The sequence below is a fragment of the Piliocolobus tephrosceles genome, chromosome 4 (assembly GCF_002776525.5).
Source record: "Piliocolobus tephrosceles isolate RC106 chromosome 4, ASM277652v3, whole genome shotgun sequence".
Classification (NCBI taxonomy): domain Eukaryota; kingdom Metazoa; phylum Chordata; class Mammalia; order Primates; family Cercopithecidae; genus Piliocolobus; species Piliocolobus tephrosceles.
In genome coordinates, this window is record NC_045437.1 from 65,625,271 (window position 1) to 65,649,641 (window position 24,371).

The following is a 24,371-nucleotide window of genomic DNA, read 5'->3' on the forward strand; positions in this document are numbered from 1 at the left end:
CCAAAGTGCTGGGATTACAGGCTTGAGCCACCGCGCCTGGCCGGAATTATTTTCATCTATACTAATTTAATAGGTGAAAATGAAATCTTGTTTTGGTTTGCTTTTCTGATAACCTACATTCTAGCTAGACTTTACACAAACAAAACAGCTTTGGTCATCATTTTCTGGGGAAGTGGGAGAACTGAAAAATATTTAATTCTTTTTATTTTTTGAGATGGAGTCTCACACTGTCAACTGGGGCTGGAGTACAGTGGCATGATCTTGGTTCACTGCGACCTCCACCTCCCAGGTTCAAGTGATTCTCCTTGCCTCAGCCTCCTAAGTAGCTGGGATTACAGGCACCTGCCACCACGCCTGGTTATTTTTTTTGTATTTTTAGTAGAGATAGGGTTTCACTGTGTTGGCCAGGCTGACCTCAAACTCCTGACCTCGTGATTTGCCCGCCTTGGCCTCCCAAAATGCTGGGATTACAGGTAGGAGCCACTGCACATAGCCAACAATATTTAATTCTGTGCACTAAATTGTTTTACTCAAACACTTCCCTTCCACCTTTACATGATGTTGACCACAGGATAGTTATGCAATATATGTTATATATGTTATATATGTTTTTGTAGAGTGGAAAGACACAAATAAACACTATGTACTTGTGATGAATCCAGTGTAGAAAATAAATGTGAAAGGAGGGGGAGAAAGGAAAAAGCGTAGAGTTGCAAAAGAGGCAGAGATCATACATAGTAGTCCCTTGCCCATAAGGAGAGAATGAAAACACAATGGGGAGGGTAGGCTGAAATCAAATTGCGGAGAGCCTTGAATGCCAGGATGAGGAAATGGAATGAAATGTAGTGGGCAGTGGGGGCCCACTGAATGCTTTAAAGAAGAGCAGCATAATCAAAACATTTACTTAGGGAAAGCAGCCTGGGCAGAGAGTGGGTTGAAAGGAGAAGCTCTAGGGTGGTCACAGGTAACAGGGAGGCAAGGAAATGTGTTAATATGAGAGGTGTAGCAGGAGAACATTTGTCAAAAGGAACAACAAAATGACTATGGCCAAACTGAGGAGCTGAGGTAATGAAGAAAGAACATGAAAACCAGCCTCCTTGACCTTGTTACCAACCCATCGCTCCACTGCCCCTTGGTCCTGAACAACCAACACAGGCTTGGATGCCTCCAGAGGTGATTGGGTGAACTGCATGATACTGGCAGATGAGCAAAGGTTCTGCAGGGTGCTATTCCCACCCACTCATGGAAGAGTTCCAGAGGTCTGAGGAGCCCCACAAGCTTCCCAGAAAGTGCTTTGTTGAACACACTCTAGTTGCCTCAGATAATGGGATTTAATTATAAGCCAACGAATAAACCCACCAACAAATAAAGTGGGCAGGTATCCATTTCTGAGGCTGCATGACTGGGCTGCTGGGCTAACAGGAACTGCATATTTCAAGAGGCAGTAGGACTTTATATCATCCAGCAACACCTAGATGACAAAAACTTCTCTACTAGTCATTATCGCATTCAGGTGCAGCTTCACAGGTGTGCAACCTAGTACAGGGGTCTCCAACCCCAGGGCCACAGACTCACCCGTAAGGAACCAGGCCTTATAGCAGGAGGTGGACAGCAGGAGACCATTATCTGTGAGCTCCACTTGCTGTCAGATCAGCAGTAGCATTAGATTATCACAAGAGTGTGAACCCTATTGTGAACTGTGCATGCTAGGATCTAGGTTGCATTCTCTTTATGAGAATCTAATGCCTGATGATCTGAGGTGGAACAGTTTCACCCTGAAACCATCACCCCTGACTCCTCTCTCCCACTGTCCATGGAAAAATTGTCTTCCACGAAACCAGTCCCTGATGCTAAAAAGGTTGGGGCCTACTGACCTAACGCATTCACACAATGTCCTGTGTTCAGAAGGGCCCTGTGCTTGGCTTAATGCTCTGCTGTCAACATCTTGGAATTCTTCGTAAGTTTATTATAGCACTTGTGTTGTATTATAAGTAAAGTCCACAGGGCAATGGAGCCTTCATGCAAATAGAGGAGATATTGCAATATGCATGTTCTTGTCTGCCTGTTCATCTACAGCATTTCCAATGTCCCCTGGGCACAGAATTTCGGTGGATGGGCCCGTGATGCACAAGAGTTCCACAAGACTGAAAACAGTACAAAGTAGTTGTGTTGAGTCTATCACCAGAAAGAGAGGACACTGACATCCCTCAGAGGCCATGCTTTCCATCTGAACCTGAACTTGTTTCAAATGCAGAAAGAAGGCAATGGCATTCTAAGAAACACCAACAAGCAAGGCTGCCTATCATATCCCTTCTAATCTGTTTAACTTCCCTGTCTGTATTAACCAACCTCTTACACTGAAAATAATGCCATGGAAAGAAAGGGGAGACAGGACAACCCCTAGTTCCTGTTCTTTTCAGTTCCTTCCTTACTTGTCAGTAGCCAAAAGTAGAGTGTTGGTGTAATATGCATGTATCAAGAAGTCAAATAAAAACAGATGAGGCTGGGCACAGTGGCCCACGTGTATAACCTCAGCACTTTGAGAGGCCCAGGTGGGTGGATCACTTGAGGTCAGGAGTTCAAGACCAGCCTGGCCAACACGGTCAAACCCTGTATCTACTGAAAATACCAAAATTAGCCAGACATGGTGGCAGGCACCTGTAATCCCAGCTACTCAGGAGGCTGAGGCATGAGAATCACTTGAATCTTGGAGGCAAAGGTTGCAGTGAGCCAAGATTGTGCCACTGCACTCCAGCCTGGGCGATAGAGTGAGACTGTCTCAAAAAAAACCCAAAAAATAAAAAACAGATGAGTTAGTTTTGTGCAAAATACAAATGTACGTATGAGCTATAAAATCTCAATTGTGCAATTTCAATGATTCTGCTTATGGGTTACAACTACAACTGGCATTTAAAACTGACATTACACAGTATAAAGATGAATGGTAACATTTATGCTAATAATTTTAATGGGTCATTTTTCTTGATTTAGAATGACATTGGCTAGCAAATAGAAATAACCGTGACTAGGCAAGATCGAAACCTTGGAAGAAAAGAAAAAGCTTTATATCAATGTCACTTTTTCCCAGTTTTTTGAACAAGGAGTCCCACATTTCCATTTTGTACTTATCTCTGCAAATTGTGTAGCCAGCCTTGTCCTCAATACACATATGAGCTCTGAAACAAGTTAACTGGGTTTGAATTTCAGCATTGAAATTACTTGCTGACCTTGGGCAAATTGTTAACCTTGTCAAGGCTCAGTTTCCTCATCTGTAAAATGAGAATATTAACAATTTTTGTTTTTTTAAACAGAGTCTCACTCTGTCACCCATTTGAAGTGCAGTGGCATGATCTTGGCTCACTGCAACCTCCACCTCCCAGGCTCAAGTGATCCTCCCACCTCAGCCTCCTGAGTAGCTGGGATTACAGGTGTGCGCCACCATGCTTGGCTAATTTTTTTTTTTTTTTTTTTTTTTGTATTTTAGTAGAGACAAGGTTTCACCATGTTGCCCAGAATGGTTTTGAACTCCTGAGCTCAGGCAATTCACCTGCCTTGACCACCCAAAATGCTGGGATTACAGGCATGAGCCATCACGCCCAGCTGGAATGTTAACAGTTCATATCACATAACCATAAGGTCTTTATATGGGTCAAATGAAATACTCTAAGAAAAAAAAGAAAGAAAGAAAAAAGAAAGAAGTAAGAAAGAAAGAGAGAGAGAGGGAGGGAGGGAGGAGAGAGAGAGAGAGAAAGAAAGCGAGAGAGAGAGAGAAAGAGAGAGAGAGAAAGAAAGAAAGAAAGAAAGAAAGAAAGAAAGAAAGAAAGAAAGAAAGAAAGAAAGAAAGAAAGAAAGAAAGAAGAAAGGAAGGAAGGAAGGAAAGAAGGAAGGAAAGGAAAGGAAAGGAAAGGAAGAAGAGGAAGAAAGGCACTTAGCACTTTGTCTGCCCAGTAGTAGATGCTTAATAATACTAGCTCTTACAATGGCTATAGTATGGTAGCTCTTGCACACTAAATTGCTAGTTACTGCAGTTGCTCACCCTGGTTTCCCACCATATGATGATGCTGATACAGCATTGCTGTGTACTCTGCTTTGCCTGCTGACCTCCCCTTAGCTGACTTCCCCTTTCTGTGATGCATGCAAACTGAGAGGGAAGATATGCCAGTCATTCTCTAGTGCAGAGCACTCTTGTTGGACTGATCACTTATAAGTCTCTGCCATCTTATAGATGCAGGTTCCAGATAGAGCACCCATCCTTAGTCCCACTGACTATGGCCAGGATAGCAGAGTCACATGGTACAAAGCATAAGAAACTCCTCGAAGGAGGCCACAGGCGCATGGCAATCCCTTTGATGCTTCCCAGCAAGGGGCAATGTAATGAGCAGATACCTTGCTCTGGTAACCCAGGACGAAGTCTGGCTGCCCTCTAAGATGGTTTTTGAAACTTTTGGGAATTAAAAAAATAGATCCTTTTAATGATTCTGTTGTCTATTGGGGATCAGGAAGATGCATAAGTATACTTCCTTAAATACAACACAATCTTGAAATCATAACACTACCTTTTAAATGCACGGAAAAAAAAAAACTACACATTGATATTGACATTATACTCTTGACATTGAAATAGCATTACTCCAGCAGACATCCTGCAAGGCTTCCAAGGGCGTGGTTTCTAGACGACTGGCAAAAAAAAAAAAAAAAAAAAAAAGCCTGAAATACTCTTAGTGCAGATTCCTGGGCTATGCTCCTAGATGTACTGAATCAGAATCTCTGTGAATGGGAGGCCTTAGGAGTCTGTATTTTAACAGGCTCCCCAGGCAATTCTGACCATCACTACTTTTAATTGTTTGTGGGCAGCAGAAGGCAGAAGAGGGTGAACAATTATGAAGGAGAATTCAGAATAGGGAAATTTGTTTTTTCTAGGTGCTAATAAACTCAACTCGAGACAGGTGTGTTCTTCCTGAAGTTGCGGTTGAGCATTGCCTGGGACCTGGAGTGTGCAGGTCTTCTGTAGTCTTGGGGCTCTGTGTGCCCTACTGCTGTGTTGCCCTTTGGAAAAACCCTTCTGGAACTGGAATGAGGATTTGGATCTGAGGAAGAGGAACAGGGTCATACTGAGGACTCTGAAGAAAAACAGTTTATGACTCAATGGAGAAGATTATAGTATGCTCTAAGCCAACAGACATGAAACTATGTTATACCTACCCTTGTGTTTTAGGAAGATGTTCCAGTGGGCACAAGACAGGAGAGTTTTATGGAAACCAATTTCTAGATCTTCAACTCACATAGGTATTTGTTCCTACAATTGGTTTGCCAGAGATTGGGTCGGCGTTTTTCCCCTTTGCCTTTCCTTCTTCTTCACAACCCATCTTCTCCCACTTTGGAAAAGAAAGACCTTTTATCGTCCCTTGGAATTGATCAGGCCACCAGTGACCTGAGAGCTGAAAGACTGGCAGTGTTATGGAAGGAAAAGCAACTGGCAGAGTGACTCTCCTGAGAAGAAATTAATGCTTTAACCAAATGCCACTATGCACTACAACAACCTTCCATCCTTATCTTGTCTCGAAGACTCCTGATAACTTGCATTTTCGCAGTTACTCTGGCCAAATCATCCAAGTTATCTGAGTGTCAGATAAAAGCAAAGAACAAGGGATTCTCCAAATTTTGAAATGCATTCACATTAGAATGCATTCATGACCCCACCACCTCCTTGCAGTAGACAGGGGCTTGTCATCCTAAGCAGGAAGAGGGGACTTCCTCTCCCACTTCCATACAATATCTACAGTATGGGGCTGGAAAAGTCATTAAAAGCATTAAATGTATTAGGGGTGTTTACTCCACATTCCTATCTATCTACTGGCCAATTAACATGATTTGCAGCTGAGAAAATAATACGCTTCTCCATCAGAGATAAATAGGGTCCCCAAACTGTTAAACAAAGGGGAGGGGGCAATGATGTTTATAAAAGTTATTGCAAACAAATGAACTTCAAAAGGAGCTGTGGTGACAGATTCTGTTTCACAGGGTCCTCTCAATTCTTGTCAGCCTCTCAAGACCCTTCCTCAGACTCAGCTGGGTGTTTTCACCACTGGCCTGCTGCTTCGAGATGTAGTGCAATGTGTGGAATTAATCTAGTCCACAGCCTAGCCCTGCTCTGTCCAATACAGTAACTATTAAACACTGGAAAGGTGGCTAGCCCCAACAAAGCTGTGTGTGCATATAAAACATACATCAGATTGCAAAGACTTAGCACAAAAAATGTGAAATATCTCAGTTTTAATTTTTATATTGGTAACATGATAAAATGGAGCTATGTGGGATATGTTGCATTACATAAAATATATTATTAAAATTTATTTCACCTGTTTCTTTTTACTTTTTTGCACTGTGGCTACTAGAAAATTTAAAATGACATGTGCCTCCCAGTGGTGGTTCACATTATATTTCTATTGGACTGTTTATCAGTCTGTACTATGGGTTGAATCTCAGGGACAGGTTGATGGGGATGTGGAAGTCCAGGCCTGATTGGTAAGTGGAGTTGGGGCTGGCAGTGACCCCTCTTGCTGAAAAGAGGTATATTTGTGACAATTGCAGCATGTGGAGCCCAGGCTAACAGACTGTAATCCTGCCTCCCTTCTGGTTCTAATACTTAACCTCAAAGGAACCTTAATATTTAAACCAAATGGCATGTGAGATTTCAGTAAGCTGATGGATTGCTCTCCACTCAGCCATTTGAGAAATCCTACTGAGGTCTCTGCACAGCTGAGTTCCAGTTGCTGCCATATCCCAATGAAAGTCTGGCACAGCACTGATGAGCTGATGAGATTTTTTTCTCACTTGTTTGATATTAAATAGAAAAGTCTTTCGAATTAAAGTTTACAGATAGTGTGAAAATTGGAAGTGTGAGTTTTAGCTGAGCCAACTACAGCAGATCGAAAGACTGCAGTTGCCTGCTGGTGAGAGAACAGTGCTTCTGGCTGCCATTGTTAGCTCCACCACCACTTTGGGGAAGTGGGAGCTGGTTGCCAGCTTACTCTTTTCCAGAGGTGAATCACTCATACACTGAGTCCACCAGGCTTATGCTATTGTGGGTACAGCTCTGTTCTAAATATCATTACCTATGACAGCAACAACTTCCTGGCCTAAGCCAAGAATGTAGAGCTTTTGGATGATGAGGCTGAGCCCATTTTGAACTTGATGCCAGAAATGATGCAAGGCCTCTGCATGGGTCCCTCAAATAATAATGACAACAACAATAACAATAACAGCAAATACATATGGAGCACTTACTCTGTGCTTTAAATATGTTAACTCACTTCATCTTCAACCCTAAAAAACAGAAAGATTTTTTAAAAATATTATTTTGTTTTGTTGCTTTGATTTGTTTTTTAAGTTGCCTAAGGTGACATAGTAAGTGGTAGAGCCAGCTGCAAACCCAGGGTTTCTGACCAAAGCCCACACTCAGAACCACACTGCCATTCTTACAGAGAATAAATATTAAAATCTCAGCAGTGATTGTCAGAAATGGCAAAATGACAAATTAGAACTTCTTCAGTCATTCAGGGGGACATTGATTCACATGTGTGTGAATCAGTGGCCCAAAGGTAAATGCTCTTTATTCCGATATGGCTTTTTGCACAAAAAGAACCAGACCAGGTCTCTAGTAAGGATACTAGTGCACACAGACCTACCCGAGAATGGTTTCCAGAGTTTATCTTAGTAGAATCTTCCTAAAATCGGAGGTCACATGGTATAGACAAGGCAATCGTTATTTCACTATGAAACTCTTTCTTCAAATAAAATCATGTCCTTAGATTAAACATAGGTATAGAAAGGGGAGCTACTCAGACCTCCATGAGCTCATCTTTTTTTTTTTTTTTTTTTTTGAGACAGAGTCTCACTTGTGCTGTCACCCAGGCTAGAGTGCAGTGGCGCGATCTCGGCTCACTGCAACCTCCGCTTCCTGGGTTCAAGTGATTTTCCTGTCTCAGCCTCCTGAGCAGCTGTGATTACAGGTGCACACTACCATGCCCGACTAATTTTTTGTATTTTTAGTAGAGATGGGGTTTCACCATGTTGGCCAGGCTGGTCTTGAACTCCTGACCTCAGGCGAACCGCCCACTTTGGCCTCCCAAAGTGCTAGGATTACAGGCATGAGCCACCCCTCCTGGCCGAGCTCATCTATTTCGGCTGTGGTACGTACTGTGGTATGGCCCTAGGGAACCACACACAGCCCACTGGCCATGCCAAATAATGCAAAACTACCAGGGAACTGGATTAGGAGATCTAGAGTTGAATTCTACTTCTGCCACTTAACCACTCACGTGGGTCTCACTTAGCATTTGTTCAGTCATTCCTCCCATTAGGTAGCTAGATTCAACCACAATTCCTTAGAAAAAGAAAGTTGATCAAATTGAGCTTTCCTAAAAAGAGTCTTCTCTCAGTCCATGTGTGAAAAAGGGAAAGTCTTGTCTTACTGGTTTTTGGTTTTGTTTTGTTTTGTTTTACCAGACCTCTCTCTCTCGAATTAGAGTAAACAGCCAATCCCTAAAGTTCAATTTAGGGATTGAACTTTCACCTCTGACAAAATTCCTTGCCTTACCAACTCCCTGTGGAGGGTGAAGTACACCATGGCAAAGGTTCTCCAAATGACTCTTTCCTGAAAAGAAACACGGAGCAGTTGAAAAGAGCACGGGGAAATCAGAGATTGAGCAAGGATCGAAGAGGAACCTGAGAGCTAAATGCACCGTGGAGCTGCCCCCACAGTCAGAGGACTTTTTAGAAAGGCAAAGGAATTTCTTTTGCACACCCCTTCCCCAGCCATAAACTTCCTTTTCTTTTCCAAAATTCCCAAGAGGACATATCAGGAAGGGGGTGCTGGGAACTTTTGGGCTCCATGGAGAAAACTTATCTTTTTAAATTAATAGAAAGTGCTTATGGATGGATGAACAGAAAGAACATTTGAGAAGGCTTTAGAATAAAACAGAATCTTTCCCTTAGCTGAGGATCTTATAGAAAAACAAGATCAGAGCTACTGCAGGATTATCTTTCTACTTCCATTGCCCTTGTACCGGGCTGTCATATCTGATGCCAAATTGGAACAAGTGGAGTTTACTACATGGTGTCTTTCATGTGGCACCATGCTCAAGACTGTCAAATCTACAAAAACAAATAAATATATAAAGCCTTAAAGCATGGATCCTGATTTGAGGGGTTTTCTGGGAATTTAGACATAGAAAACTGAAACAATGCAGGGTGATGAGAGGAGCTACGATAACTTTTTAGGGTACATGGGCTGTCATTCAGAAAGTGCACATGCTCAGTTCTCCAGAAGGATTTCAGACTATGATAAGATAGATGGAGAGTTGTGTGGTGTGTTAGGTGCTGGCCAAGAGGGATACCTAAAGCCTCTGTTCTCTTAGAGTGCACACACTTGTTCTTCACAGATCCCTTCTTGGCTTCCCATGAACTGGTCACCCTTTTTATGGATCTCATTAACCCTTCTGGGCCTGTCATGTTTTACTATTCAAAGAATCACTATTGGCTATAATACATGCAGAGTCTCTTCAATAACTTATCTAACTCTTGAATCTTTAACTTTTAAGTAACTTATTAGGTTTGATGCAAATAGAGGGAGAAATTGTGTTAGCCTGTTGTCAGTACGCCGTGCTGAGGACATTCCCCAACATGTGTTAATTTTGCAGCGCACTTAACTTTTCCAGATGTGGCTGGCTGAGCTGCCAAGTTGGTGACATCGCAGATGGATGGCCACAGCCTCACTGAAGGCAGATGAACGTGGGTACCTTTGATGTGATGGGGTGACTCTTTTCATCTATTAGCCAGAAGGAAAAGCTATTTTCTTCTGTAGAGTTCTCAGTTCACTCCCACCTCAAGAAGACCGTATAATCCTCAGCATACTCTAGCACTCAGGACTGGAGTCTGGAGCTCTCATCCCTACCCACTGAGTGTGTAGCCAGTAGCTCCTGTCAAGTCAGAATAAAAATAATCCAAGGAGAGCTTTAAGAGAAGCTTCAGAGAAGGCTGTTGTCTTAAAGGGGGATGCTATTTCATATATGAAAATGGTTGCATTTCACCTGTTTAATCAAATGTCATCCTAAGCACACAAAACAAGGCACCCATGTCCTTTACACAGTACATATATTTTATATTCCCTATATCCATATCGTGCATATACAAATTTCAGAGTATAACGACTCTCCTATTCCAGGGAGGAAATCAGTGATGATCAAAATCTAAGGAAGAGAAAGAGCTCTTTAGCCTTCCATCTTCCTGGCAGATAGAGGTAGTAAAAGAAGTTTCAGGTTTTCTTCTTCAGCAGGATGGGGACCTTCTTCAACAAAAAGGAGAACATATACATTATCAGCCTTAGTTTAAAATATGCTCCATTATTTGGTATGTAGACAAATGATTGAACCTCTAGACACTTTGGTTTCCTCATCTGGAAAACTGGAGTAATAGTCACTCTGCAGGAATATGGTGAGAGCAAAGACCACACATATAGAACCACAGTATAATACTTGCCACATAATGGGTCCTCCATATTTGTAGCCATTTGTAACAGTATAATGGAAATCCTTTTTCTGCTTCTAGTTCAGTACAAGATTCATGAGACTGGTCATTAATGAGCCTATAGAAGCTTGGATGTTTAGAACTTACATTTGGGCCGGGCACGGTGGCTCATGCCTATAATCCCAGCACTTTGGGAGGCCAAGGCGGGTGGATCACCTGAGGTGTGGAGTTCAAGACCAGCCTGATCAACATGGAGAAATCTCGTCTCTACTAAAAATACAAAATTAGCCAGGTGTGGTGGCACACACCTGTAATCCCAGCTACTCAGGAGGCTGAGGCAGGAGAATCACTTGAATTCGTGAGGCGGAGTTTGTGGTGAGTCAAGACAGCGCCACTGCACCCCAGCCTGGGCAACAACAGCAAAACTCCATCTCAAAAAAAAAAAAAAAAAAAAAAAAAAGGAAGCATCAAACATTTGAAGGCTGATGCAAGGCCCACGGCCCACAACACAGAATTTGGTAAGGCTAGTGACTATTTGAGGAGGATTATCTTATCCCAGCCTTTTTCTCAGACTGACAGTAAATTAAAAATTATATTTGCAGGCTGGGAGCAGTGGCTCACACCTGTACTCCCAGCACTTTGGGAGGCCGAGGAGGGTGGATCACAAGGTCAGGAGTTCAAGACCAGCCTAGCCAAGATGGTGAAACCCCTACTCTACTAAAAATACAAAAATTAGCCAGACGCAGTGGCAGGCACCCGTAATCCCAGCTACTTGGGAGGCTAAGGCAGGAGAATCACTTTAACGTGGAAGGCGGAGGTTGCAGTGAGCCGAGTTTGCACCACTGCACTGCAGCCTGGGCGACAGAGTAGAGTGAGACTCCATCTCAAGAAAAAAAAAAATAAATAAAAAATAAAAACAAAACACTATATTTGTAAGCATTGGATTTGGGAAGGTTAATTGTTAAAACACACACACACACACATTGTTATACGTTATTAACAATTCACTCTGGAGTTGGTTCTTTTAAACTGAAAATTAAAATTGCACTGGATTCTTGTATTTTATTTAGACAAACTCAGGGCCCTTGCAGTTCTTAGTGATTTGTTTTTCTAAGACCACCAGAGCGCGTACAAAAGAACCAGCGAGTAGGCAAGGGTAGGAGCAAAACTGCAAATTTATTTTTGGTCACTTAGCTTCAGGGAAGAAGGTGTGGGGGTGAGGTCTGTCCGCCTCCGGCAAAGGAGGCCGGCAGAGTCGCCCCATAGAGCTCTGAGAGGGAGTTCCTGATGCAGTCCCACAGGAGTGAGGGACTGAGGAAGGCAGCGCGGGACGCTGGCCCAGCGCGGCTTTTCTAGGAGTGGGAGGGCAATAGGCGGGGCACGGGCTTGTCAGGGGGCGTTCCGCAGGTGCGACCAGGTAAATCTTGGTCTCTTCGGATTGACATCACCTGGCACATTCCCGGTTGGTCTGCACCTTCCCTGGCGCCGGCTGCGCGCGCCAGAAAAGTTGGTGGTGAAGAACCCGGAAGTGCACCATCTTGCCTCCCTTCATCCAAACACTTAGGTCACATATGTTATCTTTGAAAGCTTGTTTGGGAATAGTGAAGTTCATAAAGACCTAAGGATCAAAGTGGAAAAACAGTTTCAGAGTAATGTTTAGCAAAATTACTTTTGTACCTGTGTTTCCCTGCAAAAGAGTAATTGGGTTCAGTCAGGCACGGTGGCTCATGCCTGTAATCCCAGCACTTTGGGAGGCTGAGGCAGGCGGATCACTTGAGGTCTGGAGGCGGATCACTTGAGGTCTGGTCTTGACCAGCCTGGCCAACATGGTGAAACCACGTCGCTACTAAAAATACAAAAATTAGCCCTACATGGTGGCAGGCGCCTGTAATCCCAGCTACTCAAGAGGCTGAGGCAGGAGAATTGCTTGAACCTGGGATGCAGAGGTTGCAGTGAGCCAAGATCATGACACTGTACTCCAGCTTTCCGGACAAGAGCAAGACTCCATCTCAAAACCAAAACAAAACAAAAAGAGTAATTGGGCTTATCAGATAATATAAAGTCTTTGTCCAAAATGTTTTGTGTTTAATGTGGAGTATGGGAGTGTGACTCAGCTCCTTCAACGGGTAGCAATAATTAACAATGATACTTCTCTCTTCTCTATTAAATCACAGAATTACCAAATAGAGAGTTGAAAGGCAATAGAGCAATCTAGCGCAACATCTTCACTTTATAAATAGGAAAACAAAGACAGTGGTAGATTGTATTCTTTCTTCATAATTATTCGTTTCTTCTCACCCTTGCTGTGCTTCCCTACCCCATTGCCCATAAGCTTGGCCAACAGAACATGGGTGGATATGGCATTTCCTTTAGAGCAGAAACTTTAGACGCAATTGTGTAGCTTGGCTGGGTTCTCTTATTTCAGTCCTCCACCAGGAGAAGAGCATATCCTGTGTGCTCACCTTCAGTGTGGATTTTGGTGTAAAGAAAAGCTACAACCAGTCCTCATCCTTTGTATAATATGACCAAGAAATAAATGCTTTTCTAACTTTTTGAGACATTAGGGTTGCTTGTTTTATTTATTTATTTATTTTTCAATTTTTATTTATTTATTTATTTCTCCGAGATGGAGTCTCGCTCTGTCACCCAGGCTGCAGTCCAGTGGCCCAATCTTGGCTGACTGCAAGCTCCACCTCCCAGGTTCAGGCCATTCTCCTGCCTCAGCATCCGGAGTAGCTGGGACTACAGGCGCCCACCACCACGCCCGGCTAATTTTTTGTGTTTTTAATAGAGACGAGATTTCACCGTGTTAACCAGGATGGTCTCGATCTCCTGACCTTGTGATTCACACACCTGAGCCTCCCAAAGTGCTGGGATTACAGGCGTGAGTCACCGCATCCAGACTGGGTTGCTTGTTTTATAACTTAACTTAGTGAAAACTGACTACTATGATGGCCCAGGAAGTTGAAATGATTCACTCAAAGTCACATAGGTACTGTTACACCACCTGAGTTAGAACACAAATATCCTGATTAGAAGTTCTCTAATAGACTTCAGCTTAGCATGCATGTCTCCCAAACCTGGTAGTGCTTGGCACAAAATAAATACTCAATAATTATGTTGTATGAATGAATCAATGATGAATGAAATAGGAACTAAAGTTCCTATTGAGCTGTTTCGATATGTATCTAGTTTGGTACTTTGTCACGTAGCTAGTAAGTGACAGAAACAGAAACACCTACACTCTTTTGAATTCCAAAGCCTGGGTGCTTTCCACTGCTCCACAGTTTCTTTGCTGGAGATTGAAATGACATTTTGGGCCATTTATGGGCAATTGAAATATATACAACGGTGTGACAGCAAGGCCTCTCTAAGGGGGTAAGCTGTAATAGCTTCCCACACCATAAGTGACAGCCACTGGCATGCTAGGATCAGGTCATACTTCTGAGATGCCAGTTCCTTCAGTCCTCAGAGTGTGGGGGTGCAGTCTGGGGCCAGTTCCCATGGATGGAGAGCAGCCTCATTACTCCTGTATGCCATGCCATTATTATCATTTTATACATGTGATGGAAAATGACATTTAAAAATTAGGGACACTGGGCCGGGCGCAGTGACTCACACCTGTAATCCCAGCTCTTTGGGAGGCTGACGCAGGCAGATCACCTGAGATCAAGCATTCAAGACTAGCCTAGCCAACATGGTGAAACCCCGTCTACTAAAAATACAAAAATTAGCTGGCCGTAGTGGCACATATCTGTAGTCCCAGCTACTTGGGAAGCTGAGGCAAGACGATCCTTTGAACCTGGGAGGTGGAGGTTGCAGTGAGCCGAGATTGCACCACTGTACTCCAGCCTGGGCAACAGAGAGAGACTCTGTCAAAAAAAAAAAAAAGAAATTTAGGGACACCCTCAGTGAGAATTAGTAGTTAGTAGTTCTGGGTCAATCTAGCCACTTTGTGGATACATTACTTTTAGAAAACCTTTTCAGCCAAATTTTCACTGGATCCTGGCTTTACTGTTTTGTTATACACATTTTCCATTTGTCTTGAATCCTTCACTTACTACATTTTATTGGAGTTTCTGTAAATCATCTTAAATTTCTTGTAGAAAGTCAGAAGCAATTGAGGCAAGTTTTGACGGTAATTACAGGTGAGTGTATTGAGTTTATTAAGCTGGGAGCACTGACATATGAATGAAGAAACAGATTGTAGTATATATACATAGCGGAATATCATTTAGCCTTAAAAAAGGTCCATGCTACAAGATGGATGAACCTTGATAACATTATGTTAAGTGAAATAAGCCACAAAAAGAGATATACTACATAATTCCACTTATATGAGCTATCCAGAATAGTAAAACTCCTAGAAATAGAAAGTAGAATGGTGGTTGCCAGGGGCTGGGAAGACTGGTGAAATGGGTAGTTTTTGTTTAATGGATAGAGAATTTTTGCAAGATGAAAATGTTTTAGAGATTGCTTGCACAATGTGAATATACTAAACATTACTGAACTGTACACTTAAAGATTGTTAAGAGGGTAAATTTTATATTATGTGTATTCTACCTCAATTTTTTTAAAAAAGAACATACAGTAAAATTGAACTATTTACTTTAAACAGAGGCTTCAGTTAAGCTGTTGCAAGATACGCTATTGCTGTGGTGTTGGAAGCATAAAACATACTACCTGACTGCTACATTGTTTCTTACAGTGAATCACAAAGTCCTGTTGATTCTCCCAGCAAAACATCTTCTGACGGCTGGGCGCCGTGGCTCAAGCCTGTAATCCCAGCACTTTGGGAGGCCAAGACGGGCGGATCACGAGGTCAGGAGATCAAGACCATCCTGGCTAACATGGTGAAACCCCGATCTACTAAAAATATAAAAAACTAGCCGGGCGAGGTGGCGGGCGCCTGTAGTCCCAGCTACTCCGGAGGCTGAGGCAGGAGAATGGTGTGAACCCGGGAGGCGGAGCTTGCAGTGAGCTGAGATCCGGCCACTGCACTCCAGCCTGGGCGACAGAGCCAGACTCCGTCTCAAAAAAAGAAAAAAAAAAAAATCTTCTGACTAGGGCTGACTACATCATTCATGGAGTCCAGAGCAAGATGAAAATTCAGAGTCCTTTACTCAAAAATCAATACTCCTAAAAGTACCAAAATATAAAGTTTTTTCCTTCATTCTATGTAAAAAGCTTGTTTTCAACTTGCCATGGTGTTTTTTTATTTGCAATTTACTATCTTTCTAAGTAAAGAAAAATTTAAACTTCAAAGTTTGCCATTAATTTTTATAATGTACAAGGCCCTTATTAAATACAAATGTAAACGCTACCTTTTATATAAAAATTGCCAAAATAACACAGTTTATATTTTGTAGTTCACAAATGCATTTGAGTTTCAGGTTCTTACCAGAACAGTGAAAACACTGTATAAAAGGAACTTACAGCCTTTTTTAAAAAAATCTTTTTAATTGTTATTTTATAGCTCCCCACCACAGCTGCCCCCCACCCTTCCCTTCGATGACAACATTTGCAGGCTTTAGGGGGACCAGGGAACAAAGCTGGGGCCTGGCAGCCCCACTACGCTGCCAGCAGAGGAGTACAAGTCACAATTACAAATTATCACAACAATTAGCTCCTGTACTTGGGGAATTGGTAAATTGAAGAGGCCCCAGCTCCTCATTGTACAGGGGGCTATCTGGCAGTGACCTTGCTCTGGAGATGATGATATTCCTTCAGCCTGAGGATTCCTTCAACTGATGTTGATGAACCCAGTGGCATCAACTGGCTCATAATCACACTGCACGTTCATGATGACCGGCTCCTCCTTGTAGAGAGAGAGTGGGGGACTCCTGGCCAAGGATGTATACCTGGACCTCGAGGACGGACACCTGCACTTTACCTTCCACTTGCTCCTGGGACTGGGCGATGCAGTGGCGGACAAAGTCACACTCAGGGCTGTGCCAGAAACCGGTATACACCAACTCAGCAAATTTCAAGCCCGGGCCTTGTTTGATTTTGCGCACTTCCCGGTCCACAGTGAAGGCCTTGGTGTCTAAATGAGCGTGGTAAAGGATGGTGCCTGCTGGGGCCTGGTGGATACCTTGGGACTTCATTTCTTTCTTTCTTTTTTTTATTTTTTGAGAGGGAGTCTCGCTCTGTCACCCAGGCTGGAGTGCAGTGGCCAAATCTCAGCTCACTGCAAGCTCCGCCTCCTGGGTTCACGCCATTCTCCTGCCTCAGCCTCCCCAGTATCTGAGACTACAGGCGCCTGCCACCTTGCCCGGCTAGTTTTTTGTATTTTTTAGTAGAGACGGGGTTTCACCATGTTAGCCAGGATGGTCTTGATCTCCTGACCTCGTGATCCGCCCGTCTTGGCCTCCCAAAGTGCTGGGATTACAGGCTTGAGCCACCACGCCCGGCGGGACTTCATTTCAATGAAGCAGTTCTCCACGATGTCAATATGGCCCACACCCCGCTTGCCTGCGACTTCATTCAGATACATAAAGAGCTCCAAGGAGGTCTGGTGGGTGGTGCCATCCTTGACGTTGGACACCTTCACGGGGACCCCTTTTTTGAACTGGATCTCGAGAATGTCAGGAGTACTGGGGGCTTTGGCCGGGTCCTGGGTCTTTGTGTAGAGACCTGGAGGTCCTTGGTTCTTGGGGTTCTCCGGGATTCCAGCCTGGTAGCTGATGTGCATGAGGTTCTCATCCGTGCTCCATGGGCTCTGGGGAGTGACTGGGATGGGAATCCCATGTTGCTTTGCATATTCCATCAGGTTATTGTAGCCCTTGACCCGGTTGTAGAATTCGGGCGTCCTCCAGGGAGCAGCGAAGTAGCAGATGAGCTCAAACCGGACCTGATTGTTCCCCTTTCCCGTGGTGCTGTGGGACACATACTTGCCCCCCTTCCACTGGGTGATTTCCATTTGTTTGCAGGTGATGCAGGGCCTGGTGAGAGAGGTGCCCAGAAGGTAACGATCCTCATACAGTGAACTGGACTGGATGGCCAGCCAGATGAACTCCTCCACAAACTCCCTGCTGACGCCCTCAATGAACACCTTTTTAGCCCCAAACTTCAGTTCTTCCTGGCTTCCTCAAAGTCTTCCTTCTGGCTTATGTTGACCAGGTAGGCAATGATGTCATAGCCTTGTTCTTTCAGCCACAGGAGGATGCAAGAGGTGTCCAGGCTGCCACTGTAGGCCAGAACCACGGAGCCTTTGCTGGACATAGCGTCTGAGATTGGAGGCATGAGTTCCTGGAGTCTGGAATCTGTCTTCACCGTGCAGTGAACTACTCAGGTTCAGGCAGCAGTGGCGGGTGACAGAGCAGGCAGAACTCACCTGTTTTTATATGCACCGCTTCTAACACTTTCTACCTTTGGCTCACTGATGAGTCGAGAAGGACTTCAGAAGGCTTTGAAAGAAGGATACTTAAGAGTAAAGAAGAAAACAAAACTATGGGTTGCCCTACCCTCTCTCTTTTCTCGTTTGTCATCATTTTCAGCATACATGGTTGACTGATAACAGGAAGATAACAAAGGTGAGAAAGGATGTGATAGAGTTCCTTGTTAGTTCATGTTTCTTAGAATGTCCTTGCCTTCTTTCTGTGTTCTGACCAAGACTGAACAGAAAGCATGGCTCCTCAGGTTTATCAGAGCCTCTGCTTACTCAGTCACAGAAGTAACACGCTTGCCTTGTACTCAATTTGTATCACACTGAGCTCCAGTGCATTATGCGTCCACTGGGATTCTGTGCTTATGGGGCATCTTGAATGTTCTATGCACACGGGGAGGCAAAGGATGGCAAAGAATGACAGAACAAGATTGTGCCTGTCTACTCATGCACATGGTCCATTGTCTCATTGAACTTCACTTACAAAATGCAAATTTATTAAGAATTTCAGCACAATGATAGCGGGGAATTAAATGAAGTGCAGGAAGCTTTGGAGTTCACAAGCTCATGAAGTTGGCCCTGTTTCTGACTCCATCTCTTGCTTTCCATTCCCACAACCACCATTCTAATTCCAACCTTCCTTATGCTACAACTAAAGGATCAATAGATTTCTAAACTGGTTTCCTGACTTTCACTTCCTTCTCTTCTATGTATCCTGTAAATCAGGGGCCCCTAATTTACAACTTGTCTGGGACCCTGGGCCAGTACCAGTCCATGACCTGTTAGGAACCAGGCCACACAGCAAGGGGTGAGCAACAGGTGAGGGAGCATTATGGCCTAAGACCTTCCTCATGTCAGATCAGCCATGGCATTAGATTCTCGTAGGAGCATGAACCCTATTATGAACTGTGCATACGAGGGATCTAAGTTGCATGCTCCTTATGAGAACCTAATTCCTCTGACACCATCCTTCACAATCTGTGGAAAAATTGTCTCCTACAAAACCAGTCCCTGGGGTCAAAAATATTGGGCATTGCTGCTGTAAATTGTTGCCAGTTTGATTTTCCTAAAGCAATACTTGCACACATGACTTTGCTGCTTCAGTCCTTCAGTGGCATTCCACTGTCTATCAGGCTCAAACTCTTCATCACAAAATTCAGGGCCTTCCACATTCTTACCTTAAGCCAATTTTTTTTTTTTTAATCTTTCTTTCCCTCTGCACACTTGATCTCTATCCAGATGCATCCAATCAAGCAGAACAAAGGTATTCCCCAGTAGATTATGTCAGAGTTTGGAACACACTAACCCAAAATACGGCACCTGGAAACAGAGAAAATGGCAGACACAGAAAGGTTGCTCTCTGACTTTCCCCCATCTTTCTATGTGAGAACTGGCCATAAAGGAATTCTCCGACCTACCTTCCCTGAGTTAGGTCCTAAGACCCTCATGTGACCATTGTCCTATCCTATACCCAGAGGAAAGGAATGCTACCCAGACAGGCCGTCAAGAATCTGAACGAGCAGGCCTTACTGAGTTCCCTTTAGTTTATTACCATCAGATCACACCCCCTTTCCCCTTTTTGTCCAGTCACATTTCTACATGTCTCCTTCTTCATCAAATGTAAGCATAAAAAGACAGTTTTCCCTGGGTCTTTGGATCTTTATTTCTGAAGCCTCCCATGTCACATAAGTCTTGGTTGAATAAATGTGTTATGATTTTCTCTTGTTATTCTGTATTTTATTAATTGGGATGCTAGCCATACCCCTTGTCATGGGTGAGGAAAAAGTATTACCTTTTCTCCCCTACAATTGCTAACATCAATTGTGATGGTTAATATTAAGGGTCTACTTGATTGAATTAAAAGACACAAAGTATTGCTGCTGGGTGTGTCTGGGAGGGTGTTGCTAGAGGAGATTAACATTTGAGTCAGTGGAGAGGGAGAGGCAGACACACTCTCAGTGTGGGTGGGCACCATCCAAGCAGCCACTATCGTGGCTAGAAAAAGCAGGCAGAAGAAGGTGGAATGAGTCAACTTGCTGAGTCTTCTGGCTTTCACCTTTCTCTCCTGGCCAGATACTTCCTGCCCTTGAACATCTGACTTTAGCTTCTTTGGCTTTCAGACTCTTTGACTTACACCAGTGGTTTGCCAGGGCCTTGAGGGCTTTCCACCACAGACTGAAGGCTGCACTGTCAGCTTCCCAACTTTTGAGGTTTTGGCACCTGGACTGAGCTACTACTGACTTCCCTGTTTCTCAGCTTGCAGATGGTCTATCATGAGACTTCACCCTGTGATCACATGAGTCAATTCTCCTTAATCAACTCCCTTTCATATATACATAAATCCTATTAGTTCTGTCCCTCTAGAGAATCCTGACTAATGCACCAACCCATTGTCAATATAATACAGCAAAATCCAGTTCATTCCTCAAAGCCAGATTTTACTCTTCAATGAAACATTCCTTAACCACCCCAGCCCACAGTAATCACATTTTTTACTTGTAGTAGGCTGAGTAATGGCCACTGAAAGACTTCAACCCTGTTCCCAAGAACCTATAAATGTTACCTTGTAAGGAAAAAGTATCTTTGCAGATGTGATTAGGCTAAGGATATCGACATGGAGAGATATTTCCCTGGGTTATCCAGGTGGGCTTGGATATCCAATAGTTAGTGAAAATACTATAACATATCTAATAGTTAGTGAAAATACTGTCTTTTCTCCATTGTATTGTTTTTGATTTTTTGAGGGGCTGCTTTATTCTGTTCTATTGATCTATTTGTCTATTCTTTTACCAATATCACATTGTGTTGATTACTGTAACTTTACAGTAAGTCTTGAAGTTGGGTAATGTCCATCCTCCAACTTTGTTCTTCTTCAATATTGTGTTGGCTATTCTGAATATTTTACCTCTTCATATAAAGTTTAGAATCAGTTTGTGGACATCCATAAAATTTACTGGGGTTTTGACTGGATTGCATTATATCTATAGGTCAAATTGGAAAGAATTGATATCTTGACAATATTGAGTCTTCCTATACATGAACATGGTTTCATTTCTCAGAGTTTTGTAGCTTCCTCATACAGGTCTTGTACATATTCTGCTAGATTTTTACCTATTTAATTTTTTGGTGTGCATGTGTAAATTGTATTGTTTTAAGTTTCAAGTTCCATTGTTCGGAGTTGGTATATACGAAAGGAGTTAAGTTCTGTATAATAACCTTGTATCCTGCAACCTTACTGTAATCACTTATTAGTTCTAGGGGTTTTTTTAAATGAACTCTTCTGAATTTTCCACATAGATGATCATGCAGTCTGTGAAGAGAGAGTTTCATTTCTTCATTTACAATCTGTATACCTTTTATTTCTTTTTCTTGTTGCATTAGCTAGTATTTCCAGTGTCATGTTGAAAAGGAATGGTAACAGGCGATATCTTTATCTTGTTCCTTGTCTTAGTAGGAAAGCCTCTAGTTTCTTGCTATTAAGTATGAAGTTAACTATAGGTTTTTGGTAAATATCCTTTATCAGTTTGAATAAGGTCCCTTCTATTTCTAGTTTACTGAGAGGTTTTATCATTAATGGATTTTGAACTTTGAAGTCAAATGCTTTTTCTGCAACTATTGATATGATCATGCAAATTATCCTTTTTAGCCTGTAGACATGATGGATTGAATTAATTGATCTTCAAATGTTGAACAAACTTTGCATACCTGTGATAAATCCCACTTGGTCATGGTGTATAATATTTTTCATGGACAGTTAGATCTGGTTTGCTAGTATTTTACTGAGGATTTGTGCATCTATCTTCATGAGAGATACTGATCTGTAGTTTTATTTTCCTGTGATGTCTTTATTTTATTAAAGTATCAGGATAGAGGATCACTCCAAGATGGCCGAATAGGAACAACTCCAGTCTGCAGCTCCCAGCATAATCAATGCAGAAGATGGGTGATTTCTGCATTTCCAAATGAAGTACCTGGTTCATCTCACCGGGACTGGTTAGACAGTGGGTGCAGCCCACAGAGGGCAAGCCGAAGCAGGGAAGTTGCTTTGACTTACCCAGGAAGTGCAAGGGGTTGGGGGATTTCCCTTTCCTAGCCAAGGGAAGCCATGACAGATGGTACCTGGAAAATTGGGACACTCCTACCCTAACAGTGCGCTTTTCCAACAGTCTTAGCAAATGGCACACCAGGAGATTATATCCCCCGCCTGGCTCAGCAGATCCCATGCCCACGGAGCCTTGCTTACTGCTAGCGCTGCAATCCAAGATCAAACTGGGCTGGGGGAGGGGTGTCTGCCATTTCTGAGGCTTGAGTAGGTAAACAAAGCAGCCAGGAAGCTTGAACTCGGTGGAGCCCACCACAGCTCAATGAGGCCCACCTGCCTCTGTAGACTCCACCTTTGGGAGCAGGGCGTAGCTGAACAAAAGGCAGCAGAAACTTCTGTAACTTAAACGTCCCTGTCTGACAGCTCTGAAGAGAGCATTGGTTCTCCCAGCATGGAGTTTGAGCTCTGAGAATGGACAGATGCCTCCTCAAGTGGGTCCCTGAACCCTGTGTAGTCTAACTGGGAGACACCTCCCAGTAGGGGCTGACTGACACCTCATACAGCTGGGTTACCCTCTGAGATGAAGCTTCCAGAGGAAGGATCAGGCAGCAATATTTGCTGTTCTGCAGTAACCACTGGTGATACCCACACAAACAGGGTCTGCAATGGACCTCCAGCAAACTCCAACAGACCTGTAGCTGAGGGACCTGACTGTTAGAAGGAAAACTAACAAACAGAAAGAAATAGCATCAACATCAACAAAAAGAACATCAACACTAAAACCCCATCTGTAGGTCACCATCATCAAAAACCAAAGGTAAATAAAACCACAAAGATGAAGAGAAACCAGAACAGAAAAGCTGAAAATTCTAAAAACCAGAGTGCCTCTTCTCCTCAAAAGGATTGCATTTCCCCACCAGCAACAAAACAAAGCTGGACAGAGAATGACTCTTACAAGTTGAAAGAAGTAGGCTTCAGAAGGTCTGTAATAACAAACTTCTCAGAGCTAAAGGAGGATGTTCGAACCCATCGCAAGGAAGCTAAAAATCTTGAAAAAAGATTAGATGAACGGCTGACTAGAATAAACAGCATAGAAAGACCTTAAATGACCGAATGGAGCTGAAAACCATGGCACGAGAACTACATGATGCATGCACAAGCTTCAGTAGCTGATATGATGAACTGAAAGAAAGGGTATCAGTGATTGAAGATAAAATTAATGAAATGAAGCAAGAAGAGAAGTTTAGAGAAAAAAGAGGAAAAAGAAAAAAACAAAGCCTCCAAGAAATATGGGATTATGTGAAAAGACCAAATCTATGTTAGATTGGTGTACCTGAAAGTGATGGGGAGAATGGAACCAAGTTGGAAAACATTCTTTAGGATATTATCCAGGAGAACTTCCCCAAAGTAGCAAGGCAGGCCAACATTCAAATTCAGGAAATACAGAGAACACCACAAAGATACTCCTCGAGAAGAGCAACACCAAGACACATAATTGTCAGATTCACCAAGGTTGAAATGGAGGAAAAAAATGTTAAGGGCAGCCAGAGAGAAAGGTCGAGTTACACACAAAGGGAAGCCCATCAGACTAACAGCAGATCTCTCAGCAGAAATTCTACAAGCCAGAAGAGAGTGGGGGCCAATATTCAACATTCTTAAAGAAAAGAATTTTCAATCCAGAATTTCATATCCAGCCAAACTAAGCTTCATAAGTGAAGGAGAAATAAAATCCTTTACAGAAAAGCAAATGCTGAGAGATTTTGTCACCACCAGACCTGCCTTATAAGAGATCCTGAAGGAAGCACTAAATATGGAAAGGAACAACCAGTACCAGTCACTGAAAAAACATGCCAAATTGTAAAGACCATTGATGCTAGGAAGAAACTGCATCGACTAGTGGGCAAAATAACCAGTGAACATCATAATGACAGGATCAAATTCACACATAACAATATTAACCTTAAATGTAAGTGGGCTAGATGTGCCAATTAAAAGGCACAGAATGGCAAATTGGACAAAGAGTCAAGACCCATCAGTGTGCTGTATTCAGGATACCCATTTCATGTGCAGAGACACACATAGACTCAAAGGGATGGAGGAAGATCTACCAAGCAAATGGAAAACAAAAAAAATGCAGGGGTTGCAATCCTAGTCTCTGATAAAACAGACTTTAACAAAGATCAAAAGAGACAAAGAAGGGCATTAAATAATGGTAAAGGGATCAATTCAACAAGAAAAGCTAACTATCATAAATATATATGCACCCAATACAGGATCACCCAGATTCGTAAGGCAAGTCCTTAAAGACCCACAAAGTGGCCAGGCGTGGTGGCTCAAGCCTGTAATCCCAGCACTTTGGGAGGCCGAGACGGGCGGATCATGAGGTCAGGAGATCAAGACCATCCTGGCTAACAC

General features: G+C 43.0%; 1 pseudogene; it reads right to left on the reverse strand.

Moving 5' to 3' along the window:
- Window positions 1-16,212: 16,212 nt before the first annotated feature.
- On the reverse strand, window positions 16,213-17,751 carry LOC111541571 (annotated as a pseudogene).
- Between the last annotated feature and the right edge of the window lie 6,620 nt (window positions 17,752-24,371).